Source organism: Balaenoptera borealis (assembly GCF_965194805.1).
Source record: "Balaenoptera borealis genome assembly, contig: HAP1_SCAFFOLD_583, whole genome shotgun sequence".
In the NCBI taxonomy this organism is placed as follows: Eukaryota; Metazoa; Chordata; class Mammalia; order Artiodactyla; family Balaenopteridae; genus Balaenoptera; species Balaenoptera borealis.
This window is the reverse complement of record NW_028123616.1, coordinates 1-19,312: the sequence shown is the minus strand read 5'-3', so window position 1 is coordinate 19,312 and position 19,312 is coordinate 1.

Below are 19,312 nucleotides of genomic sequence, written 5' to 3'. Positions count from 1 at the left end.
GGAATGTGCTGGGACAAGCCTCCAGAAGTTTATGTCTCCTTACTTATGTTTGTTTTTTAAATTTAATTTCTATTTCTTATCGGAGTAAATTTGATTTTAGTGTTTTGATTGCCTGGCTGTACAGAATCTGCTCAATGATTCATACATATGTCTGTTCACCCTCGGGTCCTGTTACCATGTATGTGATTACAAAATGTATATTTTAAAGGTATTGGTGATTATATAATTCATACAGTTTATCTGTTATATGTTTTTATACACTTAACATACATTAGTATATGTATGTTAACCCCATAGTCCTAGTTAACCCATCCTCCCACCTTTCATTTTGGCTAACCATTAGTTTATTTGATAAGTCTGTGAGTGTCTTTTTCTGTGGAAATATGTTCATTGGTAGCAATCTTAGGATAACATGTATAAATGTTATCATAGGATATTTGTCGTACCCTTTTGAGTTACTTAACGTTATATGATTATTTCTAGGCTCAACTGTAGTCCTGAAAACGGCATTGTTCATTTTTTTCCCGAGGCTACTATTCTATTTGGTACGTATACCACTTCTTCTTTGTCCATTCATCTGTTTATGAACCTTTTTTCTGCTTCCATGTCTTGGCTATTTCAATATTGCTGCAGTGCTCATTTGCCTGCCTGTGTCTTTCCGATTCAGGTGGTCTTAGGTTATAGGCCCAAAAGGTGACCTGCCGCATCATATGGTAGCTCAATTTTTATCTTTTCAAGCAGCTCCATTCAGTTTGTGTTAGTGCTGTTACCACTTTACATCCCACCAGCAGCTAGAAGGTACACAGTTCTCTAAAACCCCTTCAGCATTTATACTTTGTAGACATTTTGCTGATGGAAACGATTGGTGTGAGCTGAAACCTTTTTCCATTTGAATTTGCATGTGTCTAATAATTCATTCTACTGAGCTTTAGGCATGTCCTTTTTTTCTTTTCCTTTTTTTTAAAGAGTGAGTACAACTTCCCTCCTCTTATTGATTTCTTGAAAAATTTCTCATGTGTTGAATATTCTTGCCTATTCCTTACCCCAGGGCATTTTTCAGGGCAGGTGTCATTTAGAGCCCTGCAGTCCATGTGACTATTAAGCAACCATTAGCACTGGGTTTAAAGCTGCTGTTGTGGGAAAGAGCCACAAGGCGGCAGCATTATTACGTTCTCATCTCTTGTTACTAGGGCAACAGAATCTTCCTGGAGGTAGTGTTCCGAGGTTGTAAATTAGAGTGGAATGTGCTGGGACAAGCCTCCAGAAGTTTATGTCTCCTTACTTAGGTTTGTTTTTTAAATTTAATTTCTATTTCTTATCGGAGTAAATTTGATTTTAGTGTTTTGATTGCCTGGCTGTACAGAATCTGCTCAATGATTCATACATATGTCTGTTCATCCTCGGGTCCTGTTACCATGTATGTGATTACAAAATGTATATTTTAAAGGTATTGGTGATTATATAATTCATACAGTTTATCTGTTATATGTTTTTATACACTTAACATACATTAGTATATGTATGTTAACCCCATAGTCCGAGTTAACCCATCCTCCCACCTTTCATTTTGGCTAACCATTAGTTTATTTGATAAGTCTGTGAGTGTCTTTTTCTGTGGAAATATGTTCATTGGTAGCTATCTTTGGATAACATGTATAAATGTTATCATAGGATATTTGTCGTACCCTTTTGAGTTACTTAACCTTATATGATTATTTCTAGGCTCAACTGTAGTCCTGAAAACGGCATTGTTCATTTTTTTCCCGAGGCTACTATTCTATTTGGTACGTATACCACTTCTTCTTTGTCCATTCATCTGTTTATGAACCTTTTTTCTGCTTCCATGTCTTGGCTATTTCAATATTGCTGCAGTGCTCATTTGCCTGCCTGTGTCTTTCCGATTCAGGTGGTCTTAGGTTATAGGCCCAAAAGGTGACCTGCCGCATCATATGGTAGCTCAATTTTTACCTTTTCAACAGCTCAATTCAGTTTGCGTTAGTGCTGTTACCACTTTACATCCAACTAGGATCTAGAAGGTACACAGTTCTCTAAAACTCCTTCAGCATTTATAGTTTGTAGACATTTTGCTGATGGAAATGACTTTTGTGAGCTGAAACCTTTTTGAATTTGCATTTGCATGTGTATAATAATTCCTTATACTGAGGTTTAGGAATGTCCTTTTTTTTCTTTTCCTTTTTTTTTAAAGAGTGAGTACAACTTCCCTCCTCTTATTGACTTCTTGAAAAATTTCTAATGTGTTGAATTTTCTTGCCTATTCCCTACCCCAGGGCATTTTTAAGGGCAGGTGTCATTTAGAGCCCTGCAGTCCTTGTGACTATTAAGCAAACATTAGCACTTGGTTTAAAGCTGCTGTTGTGGGAAAGAGCCACAAGGCAGCAGCATTATTACGTTCTCATCTCTTGTTACTAGGGCAACAGAATCTTCCTGGAGGTAGTGATCCGAGGTTGTAAATTAGAGTGGAATGTGCTGGGACAAGCCCCCAGAAGTTTATGTCTCCTTACTTATGTTTGTTTTTTTAAATTTAATTTCTATTTCTTATCGGAGTAAATTTGATTAGAGTGTTTTGATTGCCTGGCTGTACAGGATCTGCTCAGTGATTCATCCATATGTCTGTTCATCTTCGGGTCCTCTTACCATGTATGTGATTACAAAATGTATATTTTAAAGGTATTGGTGATTATATAATTCATACAGTTTATCTGTTACATGTTTTTATACACTTAACATACATTAGTATATGTATGTTAACCCCATAGTCCTAATTTACCCATCCTCCCACCTTTCATTTTGGCTAACCATTAGTTTATTTCATAAGTCTGTGAGTGTCTTTTTCTGTGGAAATATGTTCATTGGTAGCAATCGTAGGATAACATGTATAAATGTTATCATAGGATATTTGTCGTACCCTTTTGAGTTACTTAACCTTATATGATTATTTCTAGGCTCAACTGTAGTCCTGAAAACGGCATTGTTCATTTTTTTTCCCGAGGCTACTATGCTATTTGGTACGTATACCACTTCTTCTTTGTCCATTCATCTGTTTATGAACCCTTTTTCTGCTTCCACGTCTTGGCTATTTCAATATAGCTGCAGTGCACATTTGCCTGCCTGTGTCTTTCCGATTCAGGTGGTCTTAGGTTATAGGCCCAAAAGGTGCCCTGCCGCATCATATGGTAGCTCAATTTTTATCTTTTCAAGCAGATCCATTCAGTTTGCGTTAGTGCTGTTACCACTTTACATCCCACCAGCAGCTAGAAGGTACACAGTTCTCTAAAACCCCTTCAGCATTTATAGTTTGTAGACATTTTGCTGATGGAAACGACTGGTGTGAGCTGAAACCTTTTTGAATTTGAATTTGCATGTGTCTAATAATTCATTCTACTGAGCTTTAGGCATGTCCTTTTTTTTCTTTTCCTTTTTTTTTAAAGAGTGAGTACAACTTCCCTCCTCTTATTGACTTCTTGAAAAATTTCTCATGTGTTGAATATTCTTGCCTATTCCCTACCCCAGGGCATTTTTCAGGGCAGGTGTCATTTAGAGCCCTGCAGTCCATGTGACTATTAAGCAACCATTAGCACTGGGTTTAAAGCTGCTGTTGTGGGAAAGAGCCACAAGGCGGCAGCATTATTACGTTCTCATCTCTTGTTACTAGGGCAACAGAATCTTCCTGGTGGTAGTGTTCCGAGGTTGTAAATTAGAGTGGAATGTGCTGGGACAAGCCCCCAGAAGTTTATGTCTCCTTACTTAGGTTTGTTTTTTAAATTAAATTTCTATTTCTTATCGGAGTAAATTTGATTAGAGTGTTTTGATTGTCTGGCTGTACAGAAACTGCTCAATGATTCCTACATATGTCTGTTCATCTTCGGATTCTGTTACCATGTATGTTATTACAGAATGTATATTTTAAAGGTATTGGTGATTATATATAATTCATACAGTTTATCTGTTATATGTTTTTATACACTTAACATACATTAGTATATGTATGTTAACCCCATAGTCCTAATTTACCCATCCTCCCACCTTTCATTTTGGCTAACAATTAGTTTATTTCATAAGTCTGTGAGTGTCTTTTTCTGTGGAAATATGTTCATTGGTAGCAATCTTAGGATAACATGTATAAATGATATCATAGGATATTTGTCATACCCTTTTGACTTACTTAACCTTATATGATTATTTCTAGGCTCAACTCTAGTCCTTAAAACGGCATTGTTCATTTTTTCCCCGAGGCTACTATTGCATTCTGTCCATATACCACTTCTTCTCTGTCCATTCATCTGTTTATGGACCTTTTTTTGCTTCCATGTCTTGGCTATTTCAGTATTGCTGCAGTGCACATTTGACTGCCTGTGTCTTTCCGATTCTGGTGGTCTTAGGTTATAAGCCCGAGAGGTGCCCTGCCGCATCATATGGTAGCTCAATTTCTACCTTTTCAAGCGGCTCCATTCAGTTTGCGTTAGTGCTGTTACCACTTTACATCCCAGCAGCAGATAGAAGGTACACATTTCTCTAAAACCCCTTCAGCATTTATAGTTTGTAGACTTTTTGCTGATGGCCATTTGACTGTTGTGAGCTGAAACCTTTATGGAGGTTGGATACGCATGTGGCGAATAATTCCTTATACTGATCTTTAGGCATATCCTTTTTCTTTTCCTTTTTTTGTTAAAGTGTGAGTACAACTTCCCTCTTCATATTCACTTTTTGAAAAATTTCTCATGTGTTGAATTTTCTTGCCTATTCCCTACCCAAGGGCACTTTTTGAGGGCAGGTGTCATTTAGACCCCTGCAGTCGTTGTGACTATTAAGCAACCATTAGCACTGGGTTTAAAGCTGCTGTTGTGGGAAACAGCCACAAGGCGGCAGCATTATTACGTTCTCAACTCTTGTTACTATGGCAACAGAATCTTCCTGGAGGTAGTGTTCTGAGGTTGTAAATTAGAGTGGAATGTGCTGGGACAAGCCCCCAGAAGTTTATGTCTCCTTACTTATGTTTGTTTTTTAAATTTCATTTCTATTTCTTATCAGCGTAAATTTGATTAGAGTGTTTTGATTGCCTGGCTGTACAGGATCTGCTCAATGATTCATACATATGTCTGTTCATCTTCGGGTCCTGTTACCATGTATGTGATTACAAAATGTATATTTTAAAGGTATTGGTGATTATATAATTCATACAGTTTATCTGTTATATGTTTTTATACACTTAACATACATTAGTATATGTATGTTAACCCCATAGTCCTAATTTACCCATCCTCCCACCTTTCATTTTGCTAACCATTAGTTTATTTCATAAGTCTGTGAGTGTCTTTTTCTGTGGAAATATGTTCATTGGTAGCAATCTTAGGATAACATGTATAAATATTATCATAGGATCTTTGTCGTACCCTTTTGAGTTAGTTAACCTTATATGATTATTTCTAGGCTCAACTGTAGTCCTGAAAACGGCGTTGTTCATTTCTTTCCCCAGGCTACTATTCTATTTGGTACGTATACTACTTCTTCTTTGTCCATTCATCTGTTTATGAACCTTTTTTTTGCTTCCGTGTCTTGGCTATTTCAATATTGCTGCAGTGCTCATTTGCCTGCCTGTGTCTTTCCGATTCAGGTGGTCTTAGGTTATAGGCCCAAAGGGTGACCTGCTGCATCATATGGTAGCTCAATTTTTACCTTTTCAAGAAGCTCCATTCAGTTTGCGTTAGTGCTGTTACCACTTTACATCCCACCAGCAGCTAGAAGGTACACAGTTCTCTAAAACCCCTTCAGCATTTATAGTTTGTAGACATTTTGCTGATGGAAACGACTGGTGTGAGCTGAAACCCTGTTGAATTTGAATTTGCATGTGTCTAATAATTCCTTATACTGAGCTTTAGGCATGTCCTTTTTTTTCTTTTCCTTTTTTTTAAAGAGTGAGTACAACTTCCCTCCTCTTATTGACTTCTTGAAAAATTTCTCATGTGTTGAATTTTCTTGCCTTTTCCCTACCCCAGGGCATTTTTCAGGGCAGGTGTCATTTAGAGCCCTGCAGTCCTTGTGACTATTAAGCAACCATTAGCACTGGGTTTAATGCTGCTGTTGTGGGAAACAGCCACAAGGCAGCAGCATTATTACGTTCTCATCTCTTGTTACTAGGGCAACAGAATCTTCCTGGAGGTAGTGTTCCGTGGTTGTAAATTAGAGTGGAATGTGCTGGGACGAGCCCCCAGAAGTTTATGTCTCCTTACTTATGTTTGTTTTTTAAATTTAATTCTATTTCTTTTTGGAGTAAATTTGATTAGAGTCTTTTGATTGTCTGGCTGTACAGAATCTGCTCAATGATTCCTACATATGTTTGTTCATCTTCGGATTCTGTTACCATGTATGTGAATACAGAATGTATATTTTAAAGGTATTGGTGATTATATAATTCATATAGTTTATCTGTTATATGTTTATATGCATGTAACATACATTAGTATATTTATGTTAATCCCATAGTCCTAATTTACCCATCCTCCCCCCTTTCATTTTGACTAACCATTAGTTTATTTCATAAGTCTGTGAGTGTCTTTTTCTGTGGAAATATGTTCATTGGTAGCAATCTTAGGATAACATGTATAAATGATATCATAGGATATTTGTCATACCCTTTTGACTTACTTAACCTTATATTATTATTTCTAGGCTCTCCTGTAGTCCTGAAAACGGCATTGTTCATTTTTTCCCCGAGGCTACTATTCCATTCTGTCCATATACCACTTCTTCTCTGTCCATTCATCTGTTTATGGACCTTTTTTTGCTTCCATGTCTTGGCTATTTCAGTATTGCTGCAGTGCACATTTGACTGCCTGCGTCTTTCCGATTCTGGTGGTCTTAGGTTATAAGCCCGAGAGGTGCCCTGCCGCATCATATGGTAGCTCAATTTCTACCTTTTCAAGCGGCTCCATTCAGTTTGCGTTAGTGCTGTTACCACTTTACATCCCAGCAGCAGATAGAAGGTACCCATTTCTCTAAAACCCCTTCAGCATTTATAGTTTGTAGACTTTTTGCTGATGGCCATTTGACTGTTGTGAGCTGAAACCTTTATGGAGGTTGGATACGCATGTGGCGAATAATTCCTTATACTGATCTTTAGGCATATCCTTTTTCTTCTTTTCCTTTTTTTGTTAAAGTGTGAGTACAACTTCCCTCTTCATATTCACTTTTTGAAAAATTTCTCATGTGTTGAATTTTCTTGCCTATTCCCTACCCAAGGGCACTTTTTGAGGGCAGGTGTCATTTAGACCCCTGCAGTCGTTGTGACTATTAAGCAACCATTAGCACTGGGTTTAAAGCTGCTGTTGTGGGAAACAGCCACAAGGCGGCAGCATTATTACGTTCTCAACTCTTGTTACTAGGGCAACAGAATCTTCCTGGAGGTAGTGTTCTGAGGTTGTAAATTAGAGTGGAATGTGCTGGGACAAGCCCCCAGAAGTTTATGTCTCCTTACTTATGTTTGTTTTTTAAATTTCATTTCTATTTCTTATCAGCGTAAATTTGATTAGAGTGTTTTGATTGCCTGGCTGTACAGGATCTGCTCAATGATTCATACATATGTCTGTTCATCTTCGGGTCCTGTTACCATGTATGTGATTACAAAATGTATATTTTAAAGGTATTGGTGATTATATAATTCATACAGTTTATCTGTTATATGTTTTTATACACTTAACATACATTAGTATATGTATGTTAACCCCATAGTCCTAATTTACCCATCCTCCCACCTTTCATTTTGCTAACCATTAGTTTATTTCATAAGTCTGTGAGTGTCTTTTTCTGTGGAAATATGTTCATTGGTAGCAATCTTAGGATAACATGTATAAATATTATCATAGGATCTTTGTCGTACCCTTTTGAGTTAGTTAACCTTATATGATTATTTCTAGGCTCAACTGTAGTCCTGAAAACGGCGTTGTTCATTTTTTTCCCCAGGCTACTATTCTATTTGGTACGTATACTACTTCTTCTTTGTCCATTCATCTGTTTATGAACCTTTTTTCTGCTTCCATGTCTTGGCTATTTCAATATTGCTGCAGTGCTCATTTGCCTGCCTGTGTCTTTCCGATTCAGGTGGTCTTAGGTTATAGGCCCAAAGGGTGACCTGCTGCATCATATGGTAGCTCAATTTTTACCTTTTCAAGAAGCTCCATTCAGTTTGCGTTAGTGCTGTTACCACTTTACATCTCACCAGCAGCTAGAAGGTACACAGTTCTCTAAAACCCCTTCAGCATTTATAGTTTATAGACATTTTGCTGATGGAAATGACTGGTGTGAGCTGAAACCTTGTTGAATTTGAATTTGCATGTGTCTAATAATTCCTTATACTGAGCTTTAGGCATGTCCTTTTTTTTCTTTTCCTTTTTTTTAAAGAGTGAGTACAACTTCCCTCCTCTTATTGACTTCTTGAAAAATTTCTCATGTGTTGAATTTTCTTGCCTTTTCCCTACCCCAGGGCATTTTTCAGGGCAGGTGTCATTTAGAGCCCTGCAGTCCTTGTGACTATTAAGCAACCATTAGCACTGGGTTTAATGCTGCTGTTGTGGGAAACAGCCACAAGGCAGCAGCATTATTACGTTCTCATCTCTTGTTACTAGGGCAACAGAATCTTCCTGGAGGTAGTGTTCCGTGGTTGTAAATTAGAGTGGAATGTGCTGGGACAAGCCCCCAGAAGTTTATGTCTCCTTACTTATGTTTGTTTTTTAAATTTAATTCTATTTCTTTTTGGAGTAAATTTGATTAGAGTCTTTTGATTGTCTGGCTGTACAGAATCTGCTCAATGATTCCTACATATGTTTGTTCATCTTCGGATTCTGTTACCATGTATGTGAATACAGAATGTATATTTTAAAGGTATTGGTGATTATATAATTCATATAGTTTATCTGTTATATGTTTATATGCATGTAACATACATTAGTATATTTATGTTAATCCCATAGTCCTAATTTACCCATCCTCCCCCCTTTCATTTTGACTAACCATTAGTTTATTTCATAAGTCTGTGAGTGTCTTTTTCTGTGGAAATATGTTCATTGGTAGCAATCTTAGGATAACATGTATAAATGATATCATAGGATATTTGTCATACCCTTTTGACTTACTTAACCTTATATTATTATTTCTAGGCTCTCCTGTAGTCCTGAAAACGGCATTGTTCATTTTTTCCCCGAGGCTACTATTCCATTCTGTCCATATACCACTTCTTCTCTGTCCATTCATCTGTTTATGGACCTTTTTTTGCTTCCATGTCTTGGCTATTTCAGTATTGCTGCAGTGCACATTTGACTGCCTGCGTCTTTCCGATTCTGGTGGTCTTAGGTTATAAGCCCGAGAGGTGCCCTGCCGCATCATATGGTAGCTCAATTTCTACCTTTTCAAGCGGCTCCATTCAGTTTGCGTTAGTGCTGTTACCACTTTACATCCCAGCAGCAGATAGAAGGTACCCATTTCTCTAAAACCCCTTCAGCATTTATAGTTTGTAGACTTTTTGCTGATGGCCATTTGACTGTTGTGAGCTGAAACCTTTATGGAGGTTGGATACGCATGTGGCGAATAATTCCTTATACTGATCTTTAGGCATATCCTTTTTCTTCTTTTCCTTTTTTTGTTAAAGTGTGAGTACAACTTCCCTCTTCATATTCACTTTTTGAAAAATTTCTCATGTGTTGAATTTTCTTGCCTATTCCCTACCCAAGGGCACTTTTTGAGGGCAGGTGTCATTTAGACCCCTGCAGTCGTTGTGACTATTAAGCAACCATTAGCACTGGGTTTAAAGCTGCTGTTGTGGGAAACAGCCACAAGGCGGCAGCATTATTACGTTCTCAACTCTTGTTACTAGGGCAACAGAATCTTCCTGGAGGTAGTGTTCTGAGGTTGTAAATTAGAGTGGAATGTGCTGGGACAAGCCCCCAGAAGTTTATGTCTCCTTACTTATGTTTGTTTTTTAAATTTCATTTCTATTTCTTATCAGCGTAAATTTGATTAGAGTGTTTTGATTGCCTGGCTGTACAGGATCTGCTCAATGATTCATACATATGTCTGTTCATCTTCGGGTCCTGTTACCATGTATGTGATTACAAAATGTATATTTTAAAGGTATTGGTGATTATATAATTCATACAGTTTATCTGTTATATGTTTTTATACACTTAACATACATTAGTATATGTATGTTAACCCCATAGTCCTAATTTACCCATCCTCCCACCTTTCATTTTGCTAACCATTAGTTTATTTCATAAGTCTGTGAGTGTCTTTTTCTGTGGAAATATGTTCATTGGTAGCAATCTTAGGATAACATGTATAAATATTATCATAGGATCTTTGTCGTACCCTTTTGAGTTAGTTAACCTTATATGATTATTTCTAGGCTCAACTGTAGTCCTGAAAACGGCGTTGTTCATTTTTTTCCCCAGGCTACTATTCTATTTGGTACGTATACTACTTCTTCTTTGTCCATTCATCTGTTTATGAACCTTTTTTCTGCTTCCATGTCTTGGCTATTTCAATATTGCTGCAGTGCTCATTTGCCTGCCTGTGTCTTTCCGATTCAGGTGGTCTTAGGTTATAGGCCCAAAGGGTGACCTGCTGCATCATATGGTAGCTCAATTTTTACCTTTTCAAGAAGCTCCATTCAGTTTGCGTTAGTGCTGTTACCACTTTACATCTCACCAGCAGCTAGAAGGTACACAGTTCTCTAAAACCCCTTCAGCATTTATAGTTTATAGACATTTTGCTGATGGAAATGACTGGTGTGAGCTGAAACCTTGTTGAATTTGAATTTGCATGTGTCTAATAATTCCTTATACTGAGCTTTAGGCATGTCCTTTTTTTTCTTTTCCTTTTTTTTAAAGAGTGAGTACAACTTCCCTCCTCTTATTGACTTCTTGAAAAATTTCTCATGTGTTGAATTTTCTTGCCTTTTCCCTACCCCAGGGCATTTTTCAGGGCAGGTGTCATTTAGAGCCCTGCAGTCCTTGTGACTATTAAGCAACCATTAGCACTGGGTTTAATGCTGCTGTTGTGGGAAACAGCCACAAGGCAGCAGCATTATTACGTTCTCATCTCTTGTTACTAGGGCAACAGAATCTTCCTGGAGGTAGTGTTCCGTGGTTGTAAATTAGAGTGGAATGTGCTGGGACGAGCCCCCAGAAGTTTATGTCTCCTTACTTATGTTTGTTTTTTAAATTTAATTCTATTTCTTTATGGAGTAAATTTGATTAGAGTCTTTTGATTGTCTGGCTGTACAGAATCTGCTCAATGATTCCTATATATGTCTGTTCATCTTCGGATTCTGTTACCATGTATGTGAATACAGAATGTATATTTTAAAGGTATTGGTGATTATATAATTCATATAGTTTATCTGTTATATGTTTATATGCATGTAACATACATTAGTATATTTATGTTAATCCCATAGTCCTAATTTACCCATCCTCCCACCTTTCATTTTGGCTAACCATTAGTTTATTTCATAAGTCTGTGAGTGTCTTTTTCTGTGGAAATATGTTCATTGGTAGCAATCTTAGGATAACATGTATAAATGATATCATAGGATATTTGTCATACCCTTTTGACTTACTTAACCTTATATTATTATTTCTAGCCTCTACTGTAGTCCTGAAAACGGCATTGTTCATTTTTTCCCCGAGGCTACTATTCCATTCTGTCCATATACCACTTCTTCTCTGTCCATTCATCTGTTTATGGACCTTTTTTTGCTTCCATGTCTTGGCTATTTCAGTATTGCTGCAGTGCACATTTGACTGCCTGTGTCTTTCCGATTCTGGTGGTCTTAGGTTATAAGCCCGAGAGGTGCCCTGCCGCATCATATGGTAGCTCAATTTCTACCTTTTCAAGCGGCTCCATTCAGTTTGCGTTAGTGCTGTTACCACTTTACATCCCAGCAGCAGATAGAAGGTACACATTTCTCTAAAACCCCTTCAGCATTTATAGTTTGTAGACTTTTTGCTGATGGCCATTTGACTGTTGTGAGCTGAAACCTTTATGGAGGTTGGATACGCATGTGGCGAATAATTCCTTATACTGATCTTTAGGCATATCCTTTTTCTTCTTTTCCTTTTTTTGTTAAAGTGTGAGTACAACTTCCCTCTTCATATTCACTTTTTGAAAAATTTCTCATGTGTTGAATTTTCTTGCCTATTCCCTACCCAAGGGCACTTTTTGAGGGCAGGTGTCATTTAGACCCCTGCAGTCGTTGTGACTATTAAGCAACCATTAGCACTGGGCTTAAAGCTGCTGTTGTGGGAAACAGCCACAAGGCGGCAGCATTATTACGTTCTCAACTCTTGTTACTAGGGCAACAGAATCTTCCTGGAGGTAGTGTTCTGAGGTTGTAAATTAGAGTGGAATGTGCTGGGACAAGCCCCCAGAAGTTTATGTCTCCTTACTTATGTTTGTTTTTTAAATTTCATTTCTATTTCTTATCAGCGTAAATTTGATTAGAGTGTTTTGATTGCCTGGCTGTACAGGATCTCCTCAATGATTCATACATATGTCGGTTCATCTTCGGGTCCTGTTACCATGTATGTGATTACAAAATGTATATTTTAAAGGTATTGGTGATTATATAATTCATACAGTTTATCTGTTATATGTTTTTATACACTTAACATACATTAGTATATGTATGTTAACCCCATAGTCCTAATTTACCCATCCTCCCACCTTTCATTTTGCTAACCATTAGTTTATTTCATAAGTCTGTGAGTGTCTTTTTCTGTGGAAATATGTTCATTGGTAGCAATCTTAGGATAACATGTATAAATGTTTTCATAGGATTTTGTCGTACCCTTTTGAGTTACTTAACGTTATATGATTATTTCTAGGCTCAACTGTAGTCCTGAAAACGGCATTGTTCATTTTTTTCCCGAAGCTAGTATTCTATTTGGTACGTATACCACTTCTTCTTTGTCCATTCATCTGTTCATGAACCTGTTTTCTGCTTCCATGTCTTGGCTATTTCAATATTGCTGCAGTGCTCATTTGCCTGCCTGTGTCTTTCCGATTCAGGTGGTCTTAGGTTATAGGCCCAAAAGGTGACCTGCCGCATCATATGGTAGCTCAATTTTTATCTTTTCAAGCAGCTCCATTCAGTTTGTGTTAGTGCTGTTACCACTTTACATCCCACCAGCAGCTAGAAGGTACACAGTTCTCTAAAACCCCTTCAGCATTTATAGTTTGTAGACATTTTGCTGATGGAAACGACTGGTGTGAGCTGAAACCTTTTTGAATTTGAATTTGCATGTGTCTAATAATTCATTCTACTGACCTTTAGGCATGTCCTTTTTTTTCTTTTCCTTTTTATTTAAAGAGTGAGTACAACTTCCCTCCTCTTATTGACTTCTGAAAAAATTTCTCATGTGTTGAATATTATTGCCTATTCCCTACCCCAGGGCATTTTTCAGGGCAGGTGTCATTTAGAGCCCTGCAGTCCATGTGACTATTAAGCAACCATTAGCACTGGGTTTAAAGCTGCTGTTCTGGGAAAGAGCCACAAGGCGGCAGCATTATTACGTTCTCATCTCTTGTTACTAGGGCAACAGAATCTTCCTGGAGGTAGTGTTCCGAGGTTGTAAATTAGAGTGGAATGTGCTGGGACAAGCCCCCAGAAGTTTATGTCTCCTTACTTAGGTTTGTTTTTTAAATTTAATTTCTATTTCTTATCTGAGTAAATTTGATTAGAGTGTTTTGATTGTCTGGCTGTACAGAATCTGCTCAATGATTCCTACATATGTCTGTTCATCTTCGCATTCTGTTACCATGAATGTGATTACAGAATGTATATTTTAAAGGTATTGGTGATTATATAATTCATACAGTTTATCTGTTATATGTTTTTATACACTTAACATACATTAGTATATGTATGTTAACCCCATAGTCCTAATTTACCCATCCTCCCACCTTTCATTTTGGCTAACCATTAGTTTATTTCATAAGTCTGTGAGTGTGTTTTTCTGTGGAAATATGTTCATTGGTAGCAATCGTAGGATAACATGTATAAATGTTATCATAGGATATTTGTCGTACCCTTTTGAGTTACTTAACCTTATATGATTATTTCTAGGCTCAACTGTAGTCCTGAAAACGGCATTGTTCATTTTTTTTCCCGAGGCTACTATGCTATTTGGTACGTATACCACTTCTTCTTTGTCCATTCATCTGTTTATGAACCCTTTTTCTGCTTCCACGTCTTGGCTATTTCAATATAGCTGCAGTGCACATTTGCCTGCCTGTGTCTTTCCGATTCAGGTGGTCTTAGGTTATAGGCCCAAAAGGTGACCTGCCGCATCATATGGTAGCTCAATTTTTATCTTTTCAAGCAGCTCCATTCAGTTTGTGTTAGTGCTGTTACCACTTTACATCCCACCAGCAGCTAGAAGGTACACAGTTCTCTAAAACCCCTTCAGCATTTATAGTTTGTAGACATTTTGCTGATGGAAACGACTGGTGTGAGCTGAAACCTTTTTGAATTTGAATTTGCATGTGTCTAATAATTCATTCTACTGACCTTTAGGCATGTCCTTTTTTTTCTTTTCCTTTTTTTTTAAAGAGTGAGTACAACTTCCCTCCTCTTATTGATTTCTTGAAAAATTTCTCATGTGTTGAATATTCTTGCCTATTCCTTACCCCAGGGCATTTTTCAGGGCAGGTGTCATTTAGAGCCCTGCAGTCCATGTGATTATTAAGCAACCATTAGCACTGGGTTTAAAGCTGCTGTTGTGGGAAAGAGCCACAAGGCGGCAGCATTATTACGTTCTCATCTCTTGTTACTAGGGCAACAGAATCTTCCTGGAGGTAGTGTTCCGAGGTTGTAAATTAGAGTGGAATGTGCTGGGACAAGCCCCCAGAAATTTATGTCTCCTTACTTAGGTTTGTTTTTTAAATTTAATTTCTATTTCTTATCGGAGTAAATTTGATTAGAGTGTTTTGATTGTCTGGCTGTACAGAAAGTGCTCAATGATTCCTACATATGTCTGTTCATCTTCGGATTCTGTTACCATGTATGTGATTACAGAATGTATATTTTAAAGGTATTGGTGATTATATAATTCATACAGTTTATCTGTTATATGTTTTTATACACTTAACATACATTAGTATATGTATGTTAACCCCATAGTCCTAATTTACCCGTCCTCCCACCTTTCATTTTGGCTAACAATTAGTTTATTTCATAAGTCTGTGAGTGTCTTTTTCAGTGGAAATATGTTCATTGGTAGCAATCTTAGGATAACATGTATAAATGATATCATAGGATAATTGTCATACCCTTTTGACTTACTTAACCTTATATGATTATTTCTAGGCTCTACTGTAGTCCTGAAAACGGCATTGTTCATTTTTTCCCCGAGGCTACTATTCCATTCTGTCCATATACCACTTCTTCTCTGTCCATTCATCTGTTTATGGACATTTTTTTTGCTTCCATGTCTTTGCTATTTCAATATTGCTGCAGTGCACATTTGACTGCCTGTGTCTTTCCGATTCTGGTAGTCTTAGGTTATAAGCCCAAGAGGTGCCCTGCCGCATCATATGGTAGCTCAATTTTGACCTTTTCAAGCAGCTCCATTCAGTTTGCGTTAGTGCTGTTACCACTTTACATCCCACCAGCAGCTAGAAGGTACACAGTTCTCTAAAACCCCTTCAGCATTTATAGTTTGTAGACATTTTGCTGATGGAAACGACTGGTGTGAGCTGAAACCTTTTTGAATTTGAATTTGCATGTGTCTAATAATTCATTCTACTGAGCTTTAGGCATGTCCTTTTTTTTCTTTTCCTTTTTTTTTAAAGAGTGAGTAAAACTTCCCTCCTCTTATTGACTTCTTGAAAAATTTCTCATGTGTTGAATATTATTGCCTATTCCCTACCCCAGGGCATTTTTCAGGGCAGGTGTCATTTAGAGCCCTGCAGTCCATGTGACTATTAAGCAACCATTAGCACTGGGTTTAAAGCTGCTGTTGTGGGAAAGAGCCACAAGGCGGCAGCATTATTACGTTCTCATCTCTTGTTACTAGGGCAACAGAATCTTCCTGGAGGTAGTGTTCCGAGGTTGTAAATTAGAGTGGAATGTGCTGGGACAAGCCCCCAGAAGTTTATGTCTCCTTACTTAGGTTTGTTTTTTAAATTTAATTTCTATTTCTTATCTGAGTAAATTTGATTAGAGTGTTTTGATTGTCTGGCTGTACAGAATCTGCTCAATGATTCCTACATATGTCTGTTCATCTTCGCATTCTGTTACCATGAATGTGATTACAGAATGTATATTTTAAAGGTATTGGTGATTATATAATTCATACAGTTTATCTGTTATATGTTTTTATACACTTAACATACATTAGTATATGTATGTTAACCCCATAGTCCTAGTTTACCCATCCTCCCACCTTTCATTTTGTCTAACCATTAGTTTATTTCATAAGTCTGTGAGTGTCTTTTTCTGTGGAAATATGTTCATTGGTAGCTATCTTAGGATAACATGTATAAATGTTATCATAGGATATTTGTCGTACCCTTTTGAGTTACTTAACCTTATATGATTATTTCTAGGCTCAACTGTAGTCCTGAAAACGGCATTGTTCATTTTTTTCCCGAGGCTACTATTCTATTTGGTACGTATACCACTTCTTCTTTGTCCATTCATCTGTTTATGAACCTTTTTTCTGCTTCCATGTCTTGGCTATTTCAATATTGTGCAGTGCTCATTTGCCTGCCTGTGTCTTTCCGATTCAGGTGGTCTTAGGTTATAGGCCCAAAAGGTGACCTGCCGCATCATATGGTAGCCCAATTTTTACCTTTTCAAGCAGCTCCATTCAGTTTGCGTTAGTGCTGTTACCACTTTACATCCCAGCAGCAGATAGAAGGTATACATTTCTCTAAAACCCCTTCAGCATTTATAGTTTGTAGACTTTTTGCTGATGTCCATTTGACTGGTGTGAGCTGAAACCTTTTTGGAGGTTGGATACGCATGTGGCGAATAATTCCTTATACTGATCTTTAGGCATATCCTTTTTCTTCTTTTCCTTTTTTTGTTAAAGTGTGAGTACAACTTCCCTCTTCATATTCACTTTTTGAAAAATTTCTCATGTGTTGAATTTTCTTGCGTATTCCCTACCCCAGGGCATTTTTTGAGGGCAGGTGTCATTTAGACCCCTGCAGTCGTTTTGACTATTAAGCAACCATTAGCACTGGGTTTAAAGCTGCTGTTGTGGGAAACAGCCACAAGGCGGCAGCATTATTATGTTCTCAACTCTTGTTACTATGGCAACAGAGTCTTCCTGGAGGTAGTGTTCCGAGGTTGTAAATTAGAGTGGAATGTGCTGGGACAAGCCTCCAGAAGTTTATGTCTCCTTACTTATGTTTGTTTTTTAAATTTAATTTCTATTTCTTATCGGAGTAAATTTGATTTTAGTGTTTTGATTGCCTGGCTGTACAGAATCTGCTCAATGATTCATACATATGTCTGTTCATCCTCGGGTCCTGTTACCATGTATGTGATTACAAAATGTATATTTTAAAGGTATTGGTGATTATATAATTCATACAGTTTATCTGTTATATGTTTTTATACACTTAACATACATTAGTATATGTATGTTAACCCCATAGTCCTAGTTAACCCATCCTCCCACCTTTCATTTTGGCTAACCATTAGTTTATTTGATAAGTCTGTGAGTGTCTTTTTCTGTGGAAATATGTTCATTGGTAGCAATCTTAGGATAACATGTATAAATGTTATCATAGGATATTTGTCGTACCCTTTTGAGTTACTTAACGTTATATGATTATTTCTAGGCTCAACTGTAGACCTGAAAACGGCATTGTTCATTTTTTTCCCGAGGCTACTATTCTATTTGGTACGTATACCACTTCTTCTTTGTCCATTCATCTGTTTATGAACCTTTTTTCTGCTTCCATGTCTTGGCTATTTCAATATTGCTGCAGTGCTCATTTGCCTGCCTGTGTCTTTCCGATTCAGGTGGTCTTAGGTTATAGGCCCAAAAGGTGACCTGCCGCATCATATGGTAGCTCAATTTTTATCTTTTCAAGCAGCTCCATTCAGTTTGTGTTAGTGCTGTTACCACTTTACATCCCACCAGCAGCTAGAAGGTACACAGTTCTCTAAAACCCCTTCAGCATTTATAGTTTGTAGACATTTTGCTGATGGAAACGATTGGTGTGAGCTGAAACCTTTTTCCATTTGAATTTGCATGTGTCTAATAATTCATTCTACTGAGGTTTAGGCATGTCCTTTTTTTTCTTTTCCTTTTTTTTTAAAGAGTGAGTACAACTTCCCTCCTCTTATTGATTTCTTGAAAAATTTCTCATGTGTTGAATATTCTTGCCTATTCCTTACCCCAGGGCATTTTTCAGGGCAGGTGTCATTTAGAGCCCTGCAGTCCATGTGATTATTAAGCAACCATTAGCACTGGGTTTAAAGCTGCTGTTGTGGGAAAGAGCCACAAGGCGGCAGCATTATTACGTTCTCATCTCTTGTTACTAGGGCAACAGAATCTTCCTGGAGGTAGTGTTCCGAGGTTGTAAATTAGAGTGGAATGTGCTGGGACAAGCCCCCAGAAGTTTATGTCTCCTTACTTAGGTTTGTTTTTTAAATTTAATTTCTATTTCTTATCGGAGTAAATTTGATTAGAGTGTTTTGATTGTCTGGCTGTACAGAAACTGCTCAATGATTCCTACATATGTCTGTTCATCTTCGGATTCTGTTACCATGTATGTGATTACAGAATGTATATTTTAAAGGTATTGGTGATTATATAATTCATACAGTTTATCTGTTATATGTTTTTATACACTTAACATACATTAGTATATGTATGTTAACCCCATAGTCCTAATTTACCCGTCCTCCCACCTTTCATTTTGGCTAACAATTAGTTTATTTCATAACTCTGTGAGTGTCTTTTTCTGTGGAAATATGTTCATTGGTAGCAATCTTAGGATAACATGTATAAATGATATCATAGGATAATTGTCATACCCTTTTGACTTACTTAACCTTATATGATTATTTCTAGGCTCTACTGTAGTCCTGAAAACGGCATTGTTCATTTTTTCCCCGAGGCTACTATTCCATTCTGTCCATATACCACTTCTTCTCTGTCCATTCATCTGTTTATGGACATTTTTTTTGCTTCCATGTCTTTGCTATTTCAATATTGCTGCAGTGCACATTTGACTGCCTGTGTCTTTCCGATTCTGGTAGTCTTAGGTTATAAGCCCA